Below are 18,926 nucleotides of genomic sequence, written 5' to 3'. Positions count from 1 at the left end.
ATTAAAATATACACTGATGAAAAGATTATATTTATAGAACACAGTTTTAAACTTTGAAATTGGAAGTAAACATTATACAGTTTACAGACCATCAACTCAGCATTCCCCAAAGCGTACTTGGTGAAAATATAATCCTGCAAAATGCCCTTTGAAAAGAACTAGTCCTATGGTCAAATAAACATGGAGAATATTGCACACTGCATGTTTCTTTGGGGGATTCAAAATACAAATAGTGTAGTAAAGACTCAGAACTTTCGCAGTTAAAAAAAAAAAGGTTTCACTTTGTTTGACCTTCGGTTTTTCAAACTTACCTGAATGAAAAAACTCCTTTTTCATATAACATCAATGTATATTCCTCTTTGGGAAGAGTTGTCTTAACTCTTATCTTTTAATTCTTCTTTTCTGTTAAGAGACCTAATCAGTGAAAATCCTACTTCCATCTGCCAATAGTCCCTGGTCTTGTAAACAGATTGTCAGGGTTTGGTAGTAAAGTCCCTATAGCTTCCATCCCACTGGCAGCTGTCTGCTATCTCAGTGTCTTCCTTGCTTGCTTGGCTACCAATGTAATTCCCCAGAGGTGTCTATCTCTCTCATTCTTCTCAGTTCAAAGCAACTGGACAGAAATCAGAATAGAAACAAGAATCCAGGATCACCCATATCTGCATAACAACAATAAGAATCAAATTAATTTATATGTCCTAATCAGAAGAGAATAATTCTCTTATTTTTAAGCAAGTTTATCTAAATTTCTTCCTTTCTTTTAATGAACAATAACTTGAAATTTGCAAAACCCAGTTTAAGTGCATTATGAAAAATTACTATAGTGGTTATATCGGTTATCTTTTGTCATGTAAATGCTGTGTGTTAAACCACATCAAAACTCAGAACCTAAAAACAGTGAGTATGTAGAACCAATCCCAGATTTTTGCGTCAGTTGGTGCTATAGACAAAATGTTTATGTTTCCCCAAAATTTATATGTTAAAATCCTAACTCCAAATGTGATGGCATTAGAAGATGGAAATGTGAGAGGTAATTAGGTTATAAAGGTGGAGCCCTCATTGATGTGATTAGGACCCTTATGAAAGTCGCCCCAGAGAGCCCCTTTGCCCTTTCCAACAGGTAAGGATGCAGACAGAAGACTGTCTGTGAACCAAGAAGCAGTCTGTCATCAAACACGAACTCTGCTGGTGCCTTGACCTTGGATTCCTCAGGTCCTAGAACTATGAGGAATTAACTTCTATTGTTTGCAAGCCACCTAGTCTATAGTATTTTGTTATAGCAGCCCAATCATGCTGAGACAGCATCACTTCTGACCTCTTATAAGCTCACTCACAGACCTACTATCAGAATAAATCAGGTAAATCATTCTTCTAATTTTGGTTAATCAAATGTTTCATGTATGCTGGGTATTGGCTGGTCTAGCCCTTCTTTATGTATGTTATCTCCTTCCTGCAGTAGCTCAGAATGGTCTCACAGTGGGGCAGAGGTCTGAGAGAGAGGAGGAAAAGTAAGAGTGTGCCAAGTCTCTTTATGGCTAGGCTAAGAACTGGCTCACAGTCATTTATGCTATATTTTATTTCAAAACAAAGTCATGAGGTCTACCAAGATTCAAACAATAGTGAAATTGGCTCAGTCTCTTGCTAAGCAGAGCTTAAAGTAATTGCAAAGAATATGGATTCAGTGAGTGGTAAAGAATTGAGGGCCACGTTTGCAATCAATCTACTATCATCTCATATTCTGTCTGGCCCCAATTTTATACCATTCTCATACAGAAATACTCACCTTCTCCCAAGGAACCTTATATCATGTTCGAAATTCGGCATCCTGTGATCTATATCAGGTCCAGATAATACTATTCAGATGTGGCTCATTTTGATTCAGAGATTTATAAAATTAAAAATAAAAATATTTATTTGTGCCCCACTATCACTGCCAAGCATACAATGGTGAGACAAAGACAGGAGAGTTGTATTAAATGGTACCTTCATTTAAAAAGTCCAAGATGGGAGATACATGAAACTCGATGTTAAAAAAAATTCTGAAATCCAACTTGGCAAATGTTTCTATGTATTCTGACATTTTGGTGAATAGACCAGTTCCAGATCTGGCCTCCATTCTGCTCCCTTCATCTGGCTCCACAGTCCATTATTTTCCATAGTTTCACTGTCTCAGAACTTCTTTCTTTTCCAACTTTCTCCTCCTCCATTTTAAAAGGCTAAGGAAAAGCTATTTTTTTTTTAATCCAACTTTCTGTTCACAGAAGGATAGGGATCCAAAAGCCTATTGCATTTTGTAAAAACTCAATACCTATGAGTCCAGAATGATGGCACTTTTGCCTACACAACCCATTAAAAGTGTTGTAGGCTTTCAACTAATTTAAATTCATTTATCCTCAACTCTTCTCAATAAATTTTTTTTAATCACACTCATTTGGAGTATATTAAATATCTGTGAGAGACACTCTTTGTTCCTGGCAGTCTTTTTGTCCACTTGTGAGGGCCAGCTAAGCACTTCCTTAATTTTTCCATGGGGTTTACCAAGGGATCATAAGCAATGTTCATTTAATCTATGTCCCAGGTTACACAGACAGTACAACCTATAAGTTGACTTAGGATGGTTCAACCATGAAGTCAACAATGATTTCATTGAGTAGAAACAATACTTCAAGTACCCATACAACCATTCTGTTTTTCACTTTCAGTACAGTATTCAAAAAATTACCTGAGACACTATAACACTTTATTATAAAATAGGCTTTGTGTTAGTTTGCTCAACTGTAGGCTAATGAAAGTGTTTGGATGCATTTAAGGTAGGCAAGACTAAGCTATTATGTTCAATAGGTTAGATGTATTCAGTGAATTTTTATCTCAAGAGATTTTCAACTCAGAGTGGGCTTAAGGGGCTGTAACTCTATTATAAGTTGAGGAGCATCTAGTACTTTACTTTAGTAAGATTTTCCTGACTAGAGAAACTAGAGATGAGAAACTGTTTTATTTTGTAGCCCATAGGTCTGGCCCTCTCATCTACCCTTTAAGTCTTGCTTGGAAAGTGACCAACTTTTTTCTTTAGTTCATCACTTTCTTGCTGTCCTACACGCAATTAAGAAAATCCAGTTGACACTTTCAACACTCTGCCTAGAGACCTCCTTAGGCAAATCCAAAATTCGTTATATATATTTTCCATCTTCCAAGTTACTGCAGGCAGCAGTTTTGTCAATTATTTTGTAATGGCATTACACACATAATCATTTTGCCAAGCTTCCATTACACTTTCTTTATCTGGCTTCAAGTTTGTTAACAGTTTGCAACATTTTCCAAACCCCACTTGTAACCAATTGCAAACCCATGCCACATATTTCAAGTTTTTCTTTTTTTTTCTTTTTGAGATGGAGTTTTGCTCTTGTTACCCAGGCTGGAGTGCAATGGCGTGATCTCGGCTCACTGCAACCTCTGCTTCCTGGGTTCAGGCAATTCTCCTGCCTCAGCCTCCTGAGTATCTGGGATTACAGGCACACGCCACCATGCCCAGCTAATTTTTTGTATTTTTAGTAGAGACGGGGTTTCACCATGTTGACCAGGATGGTCTCGATCTGTTGACCTCGTGATCCACCCGCCTCAGCCTCCCAAAGTGCTGGGATCACAGGCTTGAGCCACCGCACCCAGCCTCAAGTTTTTCTTGAACTAAAAAGACAAGTTATGTGTTAGCACCTTATATTAAGTATCAATCTCTCTTACTTTTTATTATCATGAACAAAAATTTCAATAAACCATCCCACACTCAATGGTTTAAAACCATAGTGATATATTATTGCTCACAAGGCTTTAAATGGGATAGATGGCTCTTTGGTTTTACTTGTGCTCACTAAGTCTGCAATGCACTGTGGGTCAGATTGGAGGGGGCTTGATTGATCTTGATGGGCTCTTTCAAACCTGTGGCCATAACTGATGGTTGGCTACTCTCATCCATGTGCTTCATCTTCCAAAGTTCTAACCTAGGCATGTTCTCATGGCAAAGCCAGAGTCAAAAAAAAAAAAAGCATTCAAGGATTTTGAGTCCCAAGTTTGGAAATAGTACACAGTCACCTCTGATTGCTAAACTTAGTCACAAGACCAGCTCAGATTTGATAGACAGCATCTCTTGATGGGAAGAGCTTCAAAGACAGATGGTGAAGCCTGTTGATAAAGAAGGTTGTGAAAAATTAAGTCAATTTTTACAATCAGTCTACCACACAGGTAAACAGAACTTTGGTATCTCTTTTCTGATGTTCATGCTTTATCAGAACAGCTAAGAATTGTGGTTCTTCCTATTAAAGAAAGAAAGATAACCAACCTAGTGTTTAATCTGATCATAAACATAATTTGCTATACATATAACAGTAAATATAAAAAAGAGAAGAAAAATTTCTCCACTCTAACTGAAGAAAATTGCTAAAGTTAATTTGATGCTGTTTTCTTTAAAATGTTTGTATTCATTTGATATAGGTCCGTATATGTTTACAAAGTTAAGTTGATATGTATAGTTAATGCATTCTGCATTTTTCACTTAATATCATGAACACTCAACCATCATTTTAAAATATGATTAAAACATCCAGTGGCTTATTAATAGCTTATATCTATTTAAAACTTCATTACCACTTTTCTAATATTGTATGTCTCCAAGTTTTTTCAAGCTGATTTTTTTTTTTTAATTTTTTATTGGATTTTAGGTTTTGGGGTACATGAGCAGAGCATGCAAGACAGTTGCGTAGGTACACACATGGCAGTGCGCTTTGCTTTCCTTTTCCCCTTCAGCCATGTTTGGCATTTCTCCCCAGGCTATCTCTCCCCACCTCCCCTCCCACTGGCCCTCCCGTTTTCCCCCCAATAGACCCCAGTGTTTAGTACTCCCCTTTCTGTGTCCATGTGTTCTCATTTTTCATCACCCGCCTATGAGTGAGAATATGCGGTGTTTCAATTTCTGTTCTTGTGTCAGTTTGCTGAGGATGATGTTCTCCAGATTCATCCATATCCCTACAAACGACACAAACTCATCATTTCTGATTGCTGCATAATATTCCATGGTGTATATGTGCCACATTTTTCCAATCCAGTCTATTATCAGTGGGCATTTGGGTTGATTCCAGGTCTTTGCTATTGTAAACAGTGCTGCAGTGAACATTCGTGTACATGTGTCCTTATAGTAGAACGATTTATAGTCTTTTGGATATATACCCAGTAATGGGATTGCTGGGTCAAATGGAATTTCTATTTCTAAGGCCTTGAGGAATCGCCACACTGTCTTCCACAATGGTTGAACTAATTTACACTCCCACCAACAGTGTAAAAATGTTCCTTTTTCTCCACATCCTCTCCAGCATCTATTGTCTCCAGATTTTTTAATGATCACCATTCTAACTGGCGTGAGATGGTATCTCAATGTGGTTTTGATTTGCATCTCTCTGATGACCAGTGACAATGAGCATTTTTTCATATGATTGTTGGCCTCATATATGTCTTCTTTCATAAAGTGTCTGTTCATATCCTTTGCCCAAGCTGATTTTTATGGCCTGAGAGATAATTTCAAGTCTTTCAATGTTTCAGACTATATTGTTAGTCCTACAATCTTTAAAATTTGTTTGAATTTTACTCTTTGATATATAGAGATACATGGAAGATCTTCTCATGTAATGTAACACTTTCATTAAAAATACCACTCTGTCACTATCAATTTTTAAAATTTTAATTCGATCTTTTTTGATAGTGAGAATATTTTACATTTGCAAAACCATGCTCCATCACAGCATTCTCTGATTGTCATTCTAAATTGTTTCCCCTTCTAATCTCTTTTCTAATGCCCTGATATTTTTCTTTATAAACCAATCACAATTTTAACTACCAATTCTTTTTGGTAAATGATCTAACTTTAATATTTTGTATAATATATCTAAAACAAACCAATGAAAGCCAGCTTTCTATCTCAGATTCTTTCTAGACACAAGGTAATCAATATCTCTCTTTAGGACTGAATACAAGATACTGTTAAATAAAATAAGCTGGGAACTGAGTGGCTAGAGAACTTTCAGTCCCAGGTGATAGTGGGAGAAGTACGGAAATCTGTATTGTCTGAAGCCACTGGGTCTACCACTAATCAAAGTGAAAGGTGGTAACTTATGCACAAGTAGACCATGAAAAGTATGCAGCAAATAAGAGTCAAATAGTCAAGCTGTACATTTCATAGAGTATTTTGAACCTGCTTGTAATAGCATAGTCTAAAACTATACTTTCACTTTTTATTCCCACACGTTCATTTTGCTGTGAGATGCAATGAGCTCTACTGAGCTTTGGCAGAAATGAGCTCTAAAAAAGTGAAAGTATAAGTTTAAAAATTAAGCACCAAATTTCCACTTCTCATGAAATATTATTATCAACAGGTAAGATTTACAAAATGTTTTTAGACCCTCTCCTCTTAGGGCCATAGTGATACAGGGATATAAAAAACAGAAAGCACAAATATTAAAGAACCATTCATTTTTACGTCAAAAGATAGTCGCTTTTTATTTTAAAAGTTGGAATGAAAAATGACAATTTAATGTGTAGTTTCAAAAAGTGTTTCCTTAAAAAGCAAATGATACTTTACTCTGTATAATTTTTTATTCACATCAAAAATGATCATTTCAATATTCTCATAAGTTAATATTTCATGTTCCATTCAAAATAAAATAAAGCTATGACCATTAATCCATTAGCAAAAGAATTCTACAGTTGAAAAATGCCATATTTTTTATCAATAACATATATGATTTAAATAGAAAACCAGTTAATTTCAATAGTTTTGATATTTTTATTTAAATCATGCAATCTAAAGATGCAGAAATATATTCAAGGTTGAAGGTAAAACATTTAACATTATAGTAAATGTTATTGTGAATTCCGTTGAAAAGTTCAACATTAATGTTAAAATTATTTTTATCATTATATTTTACTGAAATAATAAGAATGCAAGCTTTATTGGAACACATTGTCAAGGTAAAGCAGTGTTGTTTTTTGTTTTGTTTTGTTTTGTTTTCTAAATTAAGAGGTTTGTATGGTGGGATCCTCTTGGAATTGGTAGATATGATACAAATGGAGCCTACCATTGTCAAAATTACCTCTTTCTCTCTGATTATTTTTAACTGACTAATTTGATAATCTATATAAGAATGGAAAGAATTGGGACCACCAATTATTTATTTATTTGGGGGTGTGTTTGTTTGTTTGTTTGTTTGTTTGTTTGTTTGTTTGTTTGTTTGTTTGTTTGTTTCAAGAGACAGAAGCTTACAATGTTGCCAAGGCTGGTCTTAAACTTCTGGCTGCTAATAATCCTCCTGTGTTGGCCTTCCAAAGTGCTGGGATTAGAGGCTTCAACCAGGGTGCCCAGCCTCGACCTATGATTTTACAGCTTTTAATTGACAATCGTAAAGAATCATAAAAAAGGGGGCCGGGCACGGTGGCTCAAGCCTGTAATTGCAGCACTTTGGGAGGCCAAGGCGGGTGGATCACAAGGTCAAGAGATCGAGACCATCCTGGTCAACATGGTGAAACCCCGTCTCTACTAAAAATACAAAAAATTAGCTGGGCATGGTGGTGCGTGCCTGTAATCCCAGCTACTCGGGAGGCTGAGGCAGGAGAATCGCCTGAACCCAGGAGGCAGAGGTTGTGGTGAGCCGAGATCGCACCATTGCACTCCAGCCTGGGTAACAAGAGTGAAACTCCATCTCAAAAAAAAAAAAAAAGAATCATAAAAAAAAGATAACTTATTTGTCTTACTTTTTAAAGATAGTTTCTCTGGATAAAAAAAAAAAAATGAACAGTACAAATGAACTTACTTCAGATAAAGTATTCACACATTTAAATTTGAAAAGTAATGTTTATAGTAACCTCCACTTAACAGCATATCCTCTGAATTTATTAAGGACTTTGGCAAGTTTAGTATATTTTTTTCAGATTAAAATATTATACATATACATTGAATAGAATTATTTTTTGTTTTCAAATATAATAAAGCCAGTTTATTGGTTTGGAAACTCTAGTCTAGTTCAAGCATTACATAATTTTAATTAATTTTAGCATCCCCTTTACTCTCAACACGGTCCCGGTTCAGATGATGAATTAAATTATCTTCTTAACATACAGGTCACTAAATTAAATTCCTCAGTTTCTACTTATTTATTCCAGTTGGGTTTAATCCACAAAGTGAAACTGATTTTTGTGGTCAGGCCCTGAGAAGAATTATTAGGCAACAACCTCAGGCGAATGATCTGGCTACCATATATAATAACACTTTCATTACTCTGAAGAGTGGGGCTTTTGAATCATTCTCATCTCATCACATCCTAACTGATCTCATTCAAGTGAAGGAAAGCCAGTTGGCATTATCTGACACCTTTCTACTTCACAAGTGCTAGATAAAATAGGCTTTACTTTACAAAGAGCTTTCATAGTATAGGCAGTCACCACTTTGCGCAGTAGTGTGGTACCATAAAAATGAAGCTGCACACTGAAATCTTGGAAAATGACCATAGATAATTTAATAGAAAAAAATACAATTGTTCTGTCAGTCTTTACATTTTTTTTTCAAAATCTGAAAAGCTCTTATTGTCAACTGTAAATATGTATGGAAAGGAAAAAAAGTGTTCAACATTTCCAAGGTCAGGTATTTGCCTATAACAAAATTACATTCAATTCAGATTTTGCTTTTAGTATTATCACTTTGACCTGTTTTTTGTTGCACTTTCATCTTTATTTTCTATTCCTTAATGACTTAAGAGAAGAGTCTGGCTTGGTACGGTGGCTCACACCTGTAATCCCAGCACTTCGGGAAGCCAAGGCAGACAGATCAGAAGGTCAGGCGTTCAAGACCAGCCTGGCCAACAAGGTGAAACCCTGTATCTACTAAAAATATAAAAAATTAGCTGGGCATGGTGGCAGATGCCTGTAATCCCAGCTACTCTGGAGGCTGAGACAGGAGAATCACTTCAGCCCAGGAGGAGGAGATTGCAGTGAGCCAAGACCATGCCACAACACTCCAGCCTAGGCAAGAGCCAAATTCTGTCTCAAAAAAGAAAAAGAAATGTCTTAAGGACTTAAGAATCCACTATAGATTTTAGATAGTTCTTATAATCACTTCCTTGAATGCAAGGAGTGTATCTTGTCAATTCCATAAACTGCATTCTACTTTAAAGTAGAAAGATTTTAAGAGTTTGTTAAAAATGAGAACTTCTACATCAGAGAAAAACAGACAATGTAGAAAAACTTGACAGAAGGAACCACCGGTGATGTAGTATTTCATTCTGTTAAACCATGCATGCTTTCTTAGGCTAATTCTGGAAAGCCTGTCACCTCCATGTGAGTTTCCACAAATCAAAACTTGGTAATGCAGAACTGCTGGAGGCAACTCAGTTATTATTGTATAATTACAATGAATGATTAGTTTCTCTCCTGGTGACTTCAAAAGACAAATTTGTATTCTTGGGCAATCTGTCAATCAACTGGAGTTTTGTTGTTGCCTTCTTTTTCCTTCCTCTTCATCTTCCCCCAAAGAAGTAGTTCAGTAGTTCAGTCTGCTGAACTCAGCTACTCGTATTTCTGAGAAAATTCAGATATATCATTTGATATATTTCTAGGCTTCATAACCAGTCCCCAAAATAGAAAAAAGAAAAAGGTCACATAAAAAGAGCAAAAAAGAGTAACATCTTCCTAGAAAACTGCCAAAGTGGGGTATCAAATTCACCACCCGGACATTTTGCACATTCTCTTTTATATCCACAAAAGCATCCCTCCCCACATTTACTTGAAAGAAAAAAACAAAAAACAAAACAAACAAAACAAAAAATCCATGGAAATGAGAGAATTGCAATTCTATTTAATGTCATTACCCCAGTGAATACAAATATTATTTGAAAACATAACTTGAAATGTATTTTCATAATCTGCAAGGTTTAAATTGCAGTCAATGCTTCTCCCTACTTGGCCTCATATAATCTAGCTGTACTTAAAAATATATATAATCTGTGGGAGGATCCAAGATGGCAGATTAGACACAACTCCAGCACACAACACTCAGTGCGAAAGATGCAGAAACCCAGAGATCTCCTAGCTCCAACCGAGGTACCAGGTGCATTTCAACGGGTCTGGTCTGAGGGTGAGCAAAGCTCACTCAGGGCAGACTGAGGCGTGGAGGGGTGATCTTCACCCAGAAAGTGTAAGTCAAGTCGGAGGCTCCACCTCTGGCGCTCTGGTCCAGATACAGCACTTCCCCGAAAGCCTCAGCAATACACAGAACAGGGGAACTTTGCCAGTCAAGTGCCAGGAATTACAAGTGTGGAGTTGAATAAGAGCCTTCAGACTGAGCTATCGCCCTGTCCCACTGCAGGGAGACAGAGGAAGCTATAAGTGGGAGCAGCTGGGCAGCCCCAACCCCATGACCAGAGAGAGAGAAAGCTGAAAGGGGGAGATTGCCAGGTGTGGCTGGGCGGGTCCCTCCCCTCCCCCACAAACCCCAGAGGGCTGAAGCTCTGACTCTAGTGTGTTGCATAGCCAGTGTCACAGTCTGAGATGAACATTGAATGATCCAGCCCAGTGGAGGAAGGGCACAACACAACACTAGAGGGGTGGGACTGGGCTTCAAGCTTTAACAAAAAACACAGGAAGCCTAAGTAGCAACGGGACAGCATTCTTGACAACCCAGCAGCCCCTACAGGTCAGAGGAAAAGGCAGGCCTAATCTCCTAACATAAACAAAAAAGACACAGGAAGCTTCCCTAGTAACCTGAAGGAGTCCCTAGAAACCCAGTAGTGCCCCCAAGGGCAGCCAAGCGACCTCTTCAAGCAGCTCTCTGACACCATAGCAAGGTAAATCCACAAAGATGGGAAAAAAACAGCACAGAAAGGTGAAACCATCAAAGACCAGAATACCACTTCTACTTCAAGGGATCACAACTCCTCAACAACACAGGATCACAACTTGACCGAGGAGTGTGAAGAATTGACAGAAACAGGATTCAGAAGGTGGATAATAACAAATTTTTCAGAGCTAAAGGAACATGTTCTAACTCAATGCAAAGAAACCAAAAACCTTGAAAAAAGGTTAGACGAAATGCTAACTAGAATAACCAGCTTAGAGAAGAGCATAAATGACTTGATGGAGTTGAAGAACACAGCATGAGAACTACATGAAGCAAACACAACTTTTAATAGCAAAATCAATAAAGCAAAAGAAAGGATATCCGAGATTGAAGATCATCTCAATGAAATAAAAAGAGAACAAAATACAAGAGAAAAAAGGGTACAAAGAAATTAACAAAGCCTCCAAGAAATATGGGATTATGTGAAAAAACCTAATCTAGTCTTGATTGGTATACCTGAATATGACAGGGAGAATGAATCCAAGCTGGAAAACACACGCCTGATATTATCCAGGAGAACTTCCCAAGCCTAGCAAGGCAGTCCAAATTACAAATTCAAGAAATACAGAGAACTCCACAAAGATATTCCTCAAGAAGAGCAACCCCAAGGCATATAATCATCAGATTCACCAGGGTCAAAATGAAGGAAAAAATGCTAAGGGCAGCCAGAGAAAAAGGTCAGGTCACCCACAGAGGGAAGCCAATCAGACTCACAACAGATCTCTCAGCAGAAACTCTACAAGCCAGAAGAGAATGCAGGCCAATATTCAACATCCTTAAAGGAAACAACTTTCAACCCAGAATCTCATATCCAGTCAAACCAAGCTTCATAAGTGAAGGAAAAATAAATTCATTTGCAAATAAGCAAGTACTCAGAGATTTCATCACCACCAGGACTGCTTTACAAGAGCTCTTGAAAGAGGCACTAAACATAGAAAGGAACAATCAGTACCAGCCACTCCAAAAATATACCAAATGGTAAAAAGCATGTACACAATGAAGAAACTGCATCAACTAACAAGCAAAACAGCCAGCTAGGATCAAAATGGCAGGATCAAATTCACACATAACAATATTAACCCTAAATGTAAATGGGCTAAATGCACCAATCAAAAGATGCAGACTGGCAAATTGGATAAAAAGCCAAAACACATTGGTGTGCTGTATCCAGGAAACCCATATCACATGCAAGGACACATAAAGGCTCAAAATAAAGGGATGGAGGAAGATTTACCAAGCAAATGGAGAGCAAAAAAAAAGCAGGGGTTGGAATTCTCATCTCTGATAAAATAGACTTTAAAGAAACAAAGATCAAAAGAGACAAAGAAGGACATTATATAATGGTAAAAGGATCAATGCAACAAGAAGAGCTAATAATCCTAAAGGTATAGGTGCCCAATACAGGAGCATCCAGATACGTAAGGCAAATTCTTAATGACTTACAAAGAGACTTAGACTTCCACACAATAATAGTGAGAGACCTTAACACCCCATTGTCAATATTAGACAGATCAATGAGACAGAAAATTAACAAGGATATCCAGGAATTGAACTTAGGCCTGGATCAAGCAAACCTAATAGACATTTACAGAACTCTCCACCCCAAATACACAGAATATACATTCTTCTCAGCACTACATCGCACCTACTCTAAAATCGACCACATAATTGGAAGTAAATCACTCCTCAGCAAATGCAAAAGAATGGAAATCATAACAAACAGTCTCTCGGACCACAGTGCAATCAAGTTAGAACTCAAAATTCAGAAACTAACTCAGAAATGCACAGCTTCATGGAAATTAAACAACTGGCTCTTGAATGTTGGCTGGATAAAAAATGAAATTAAGGCAGAAATAAAGATGTTCTTCAAAACCAATGAGAATGAAGGCAAAACATACCAGAATCTCTGAGACGCACTTGAGGCAGTCTCTAGAGGAAATATATATAGCAAGAAATGCCCACATGAGAAGCAAGGAGAGATCGAAAATTGACACCCTTTCATCAAAATTGAAAGAGCTAGAGGAACAGATCAAAAGAACTCAAAACCTAGCAGAACACAAGAAATAACTACAATCAGAGCAGAACTGAAGGAGAGACACAAGAAACCCTTCAAAAAATCAGTAAATCCAGGATTTGGTTTTTTCAAAAAGATCAACAAAATAGACAGACCACTAGCCAGATTAATAAAAAAGAAAAGAGAAGATAATCAAATAGATGCAATAAAAAACGATAACGGGGATATCACCACAGATTCCACAGATATTCAAACCATCATCAGAGATTATTACAAACAACTCTATGCACATAAACTAGTAAACCTGGAAGAAATAGATAAATTCCTGCACACTTGCATCCTCCCAAGCTTAAACCAGGAAGAAGTAGAAACCCTGAATAGACTAATAACAAGGTCTGAAGTTGAGGCAGCAATTAAGAGCCTACCACCCAAAAAAACAAGCCCAGGTCCAGATGGTTTCACAGCCAAATTCTAACAGACATACAAAGAGGAGCTGGTACCATTCCTTCTGAAACTATTCCAAACAATACAAAAAGAGGGAATCCTTTCCACATCATTTTACGAGACAAACATCATCCTGATACCAAAACCCAGCAGAGATTCAGCAAGAAAAGAAAACTTCAGAACAATATCCATGATGAGCATAGATGCAAAAATCTTCAATAAAATACTGGCAAACAAATTGCAACAGCACATCAAAAACCTTATTCACCTTGACCAAGTAGGATTTATCCCAGGGATGCAAGGCTGGTTCAAGATACACAAGTCTACAAATATAATTCACCACATAAACAGAACCAAAGACAAAAACCGCATGATTATCGCAATTGATGCAGAGTAGGTCTTTGACAGAATTCAACAGCCCTTTATGCTAAAAACCCTCAATAAACTAGGTATTGATGGAACCTATCTCAAAATAATAAAGTTATTTATGACAAACTGACAGCCAATATCATACTGAATGGGCAAAAACTGGAAACATTCTCTTTGAAATCTGGCACTAGACAAGGATGCACTCTCTCACCACTCCTATTCAATATAGTACTGGAAGTTCTAGCCAGGGCAATCAGGCAAGAAAAAGAAATAAAGGGTATTTAAATAGGAAAGGAGGAAGTCAAATTGTCTCTATTTGCAGATGACATGATTGTATATCTAGAACACCCCATTGTCTCAGCCCCAAATCCCCTGATTTTGGTTAGGAAAAATCAATATTGTGAAAATGGCCATACTGCTCAAAGTAATTTACACATTCAATGCTATCCCATCAAGCTACTAATGACCTTCTTCACAGAACTGGAAAAAACCACCTTAAACTTCATATGGAAATAGAAGAGAGCCCACATAACCAAGTCAATTCTAAGCAAAAAGAACAAAGTGGGAGGCATCACACTACCAGACTTCAAACTATACTACAAGGCTACAGTAATCAAAATAGCATGGTACTGGTATCAAAACAGAGATATAGACTAATGGAACAGAACAGAGGCCTTGGAGGCAATGCAACACATCTACAACCATCCAATCTTTGACAAACCTGACAAAAACAAGCAATGGAGAAAAGAGTCCCTGTTTAATAAATGGTGTTGGGAAAACTGGCTAGCCACATGCAGAAAGCAGAAACTGGACCACTTCCTGACACCTTACACTAAAATTAACTCTAGATGGATTAAAGACCTAAACATAAGACCTAATGCCATAAAAACCCTAGAAGAAAATCTAGGCAAAACCTTTCAGGACATAGGCATAGGCAAGAACTTCATGACCAAAACACCAAAAGCATTGGCAACAAAAGCCAAAATAGACAAATGGGACACAATCAAACTCCACAGCTTCTGCATGGCAAAAGAAACAGTCATTAGAGTGAATCAGCAACCAAAAGAATGGGAAAACATGTTTGCAGTCTACTCATCTGACAAAAGGCTGATATCTAGAATCTACAAAGAACTCAAACAGATTTACAAGAAAAAAACAAACAAGCCCATTCAAAAGTGGGCAAAGAATATGAACAGACATTTCACAAAAGAAGACATACATGAGGCCAACAAACATATGAAAAAATGCTCTTCATTACTGGTCATTAGAGAAATGCAAATCAAAACCACATTGAGATATCATTTCACGCCAGTTAGAATGGTGATCATTAAAAAAATCTGGACACGACAGATGCTGGAGAGGATGTGGAGAAATAGGAACACTTTTACACTGCTGGTGGGAGTGTAAATTAGTTCAACCATTGTGGAAGACAGTGTGGCGATTCCTCAAGGCCTTAGAAATAGAAATTCCATTTGACCCAGCAATCCCATTACTGGGTATATATCTAAAGGACAATAAATCGTTCTACTATAAGGACACATGCATGCGAATGTTCATTTCAGCACAGTTTACAATAGCAAAGACCTGGAATCAACCCAAATGCCCATTGATGATAGACTGGACAGGGAAAATGTGGCACATATACACCATGGAATATTATGCAGCCATTAAAAACAATGAGTTTGTGTTCTTTGTAGGGATACAGATGAACCTGGAAACCATCATTTTCAGCAAACTGACACAAGAATAGAAAATCAAACACCACATGTTCTCACTCATAGGGGGGTGCTGAACAATATGGACACAGGGAGGGGAGTATCACACACTGGGGTCTGTTGGGGGGAAATAGGGGAGGGACAGCAGTGGGTGGGGAGTTGGGGAGAGATAGCATGGGGAGAAATGCCAGATATAGGTGAGTGAGGAAGGCAGCAAATCACACTGCCATGTGTGTACCTATGCAACAATCTTGCATGTTCTTCACATGTACACCAAAACCTAAAATGCAATTTTAAAAAATTGAAAAAAAAAAGCCAAACAGAGACTGAAAAAAAAAGAACAGAAATCATAACAGTCTGTCAGACCACAGCGCGATCAGACTAGAACTCAGCATCAAGAAACACATTCAAACCCTCACAACCACTTGGAGTCTGAACAATTTGCTTCTGAATGTTGACTGGATAAACAATGAAATGAATGCAGAAATAAGGATGTTCTTCGAAACCAACCAAAATGAAGATACAACTTACCAGAATTTCTGGGACATCTTTAAAGCAGTATCAAAAGGGAAATTTATAGCAATAACTGCCCACCAGAGAAGAGAGGAAAGATTTAAAATAGACACTCTATCATCATTGAAAAGATTGAAAGAACTAGTGGAGCAAGATCAAAAACAAGAGATAACTAAGATCAAGGCAGAATTGAAGAAGACAGAGACACAAAAAAGCCCTTCAAAAATTCAGTAAGTCCAGGAGCTGGTTTTTTGAAAAGATCAACAAAATAGACAGACTGCTAGCCAGAATATTAAAAAATAACAGGGAGAAGAATCAAATAGATGCAATTAAAAATGATAAAGGGGTTATCACCACTGATCCCACAGAAATACAAACTACCATCAGAGATTACTGCAAACAGATCTATTCACATAAACCAGTAAACAAGGAAGAAATGGATAAATTCCTAGACACTTGTACTCTACCAAAACTAAACCAGGAGGAAGCGGAAACCCTGAATAGACAAATAACAAGGGCTGAAGTAGAGGCAGCAATCAATAGCCTACCAATCAAAAAAATTCCAGGTCCAGATGGGTTCACAGACGAATTCTACCAGACATACAAAGAGGAGCTGGTTCCATTCATTCTGAAACTGTACCAAACAAGACAAAAGGAGGGAATCCTCCCTAACTCATTTTATGAGACCAACATCATCCTGATACCAAAACCAGGCAGAGACTCAACTAAAAAAGAAAACTTCAGGCCAATATCCATGACGAACATTGACGCAAAAATCTTCAATAAAATACTGGCAAACACATCCAGCACATCCAGAAGCTTATCCATCACAACCAAGTAGGCTTCATCCCAGGGATACAAGACTGGTTCAATATATGCAAATCCATAAATGGAATCCATCACATAAACGGAACCAAAAACAAAAACCACATGATTATCTCAATAGATGCAGAGAAGGCCTTCAATAGAATTCAACAGCCCTTCATGCTAAAAACTCTCAATAAAGTAGGTATTGATGGAACGTATCATGAAATGATAAAAACTATATATGATAAACCTACAGACAAACCTATATCATACTGAAGGGGCAACAGCTGGAAGAATTCTCTTTGAAATCAGGCACTAGACAAGGACGCTCTCTCTCACCACTCCTATTCAACATAGTATTGGAAGTTCTAGACAGAGCAGTCAGGCAAGAAAAAGAAATAAAGCGTATTTGATTAGGAAAGGAGGAAGTCAAACTGTCTCTATTTGCAGATGACATGATTATATATCTGGAAGACCCAATCGTCTTAGGCCAAAATCTTCTCAAACTGATAAGAAACTTCAGCAAAGTCTCAGGATACAAAATCAATGTGCAAAATTCACAAGTATTCCTATATACAAATAATGGACAAACAGAGAGCCAAATCAAGAGTGAACTCCCATTCACAATTGCTACAAAGAGAATAAAATACCTAGGAATACGACTAACAAAGGATGTGAAGGACCTCTTCAAGAACTACAAACCACTGCTCAATGAAATAAGAGAGGACACAAACAGATAGAGAAACATTCCATGCTCATGGTTAGGAAGAATCAATATTGTGAAAATGGCCATACTGCCCAAAGTAATCTATAGATTCAACGCTGTCCCCATCAAGCTACCAATGACCTTCTTCACAGAACTGGAAAAAACCACTTTAAACGTCATATGGAATCACAAAAGATCCCGCATAGCCAAGACAATCCTAAGCAAAAAGAACAAACCTGGAGGCATCACACTGCCAGACTTCAAACAATACTACAAGGCTACAGTAATTAAAGCAGCATGGTACTGGTACCAAAACAGAGACATAGACCAATGGAACAGAACAGAGACCCCAGAAGAAACACCACACATCTCTACAACCATCTGATCTTTGACAAACCCAGCAAAAACAAGCAATGGGGAAAGGACTCCATGTTTAATGAATGGTGTTGGGAAAACTAGCTAGCCATGTGCAGAAAGCAGAAACTGGACCCTGACCTGTCACCTTACACTAAAATTAACTCCATATGGATCAAAGATTTAAACATAAAACCTGACACCCATAAAAACCCTAGAAGAAAATGTAGGCAAAACCAACCAGGACATAGGCATAGGCAAGGACTTCACGACTAAAACACCGAAAGCAATGGCAATAAAAGCCAGGATTGACAAATGGGATCTAATTAAACTCCAGAACTTCTGTACAGCAAAAGCAACCATCATTAGAGTGAATCAGTAACCAACAGAATGGGAAAAAAATTTTGCAATCTACCCATCTAACAAAGGGCTAATATCCAGAATCTATAAAGAACCAAAACAGATATACAAGAAAAAAACAACCTCATTCAAAAGTGGGCAAAGGATATGAACAGACACTTTTTAAAGAGGACATATATGAGGCCAATAAACATATGAAAAAATGCTCATCATCACTGGTCATTAGAGAAATGCAAATCAAAACCACACTGAGATATCATCTCATGCCAGTTAGAATGGCGATCATTAAAAAATCGGGAGACAACAGTTGCTGGAGAGGATGTGGAGAAATAGGAACACTCTTACACAGTTGGTGGGAGAGTAAATTGATTCAACCATTGTGGAAGGCAGTGTGGCAATTTCTCAAGGACCTAGAAATAGAAATTCCATTTGACTCAGCAATCCCACTATTGGGTACATACCTGAAGAACTATAAATCATTCTACTATAAAGACACATGCACACGTATGTTCATTGCAGCCCTGTGTACAATAGCAAAGACCTGGACCCAACCCAAATGCCCATCAGTGATAGACTGGATAAAGAAAATGTGGTACATATTCACCATGGAATACTATGCAGCCATATAAAACGATGAGTTCATGTCCTTTGTAGGGACTTGGATGAATCTGGAAACCATCATTCTCAGCAAACTGACCCAAGAACAGAAAGCCAAACACC

Source organism: Callithrix jacchus, chromosome 2 (genome assembly GCF_049354715.1).
Source record: "Callithrix jacchus isolate 240 chromosome 2, calJac240_pri, whole genome shotgun sequence".
Classification (NCBI taxonomy): domain Eukaryota; kingdom Metazoa; phylum Chordata; class Mammalia; order Primates; family Cebidae; genus Callithrix; species Callithrix jacchus.
Note: the sequence above shows the minus strand (reverse complement) of the source record.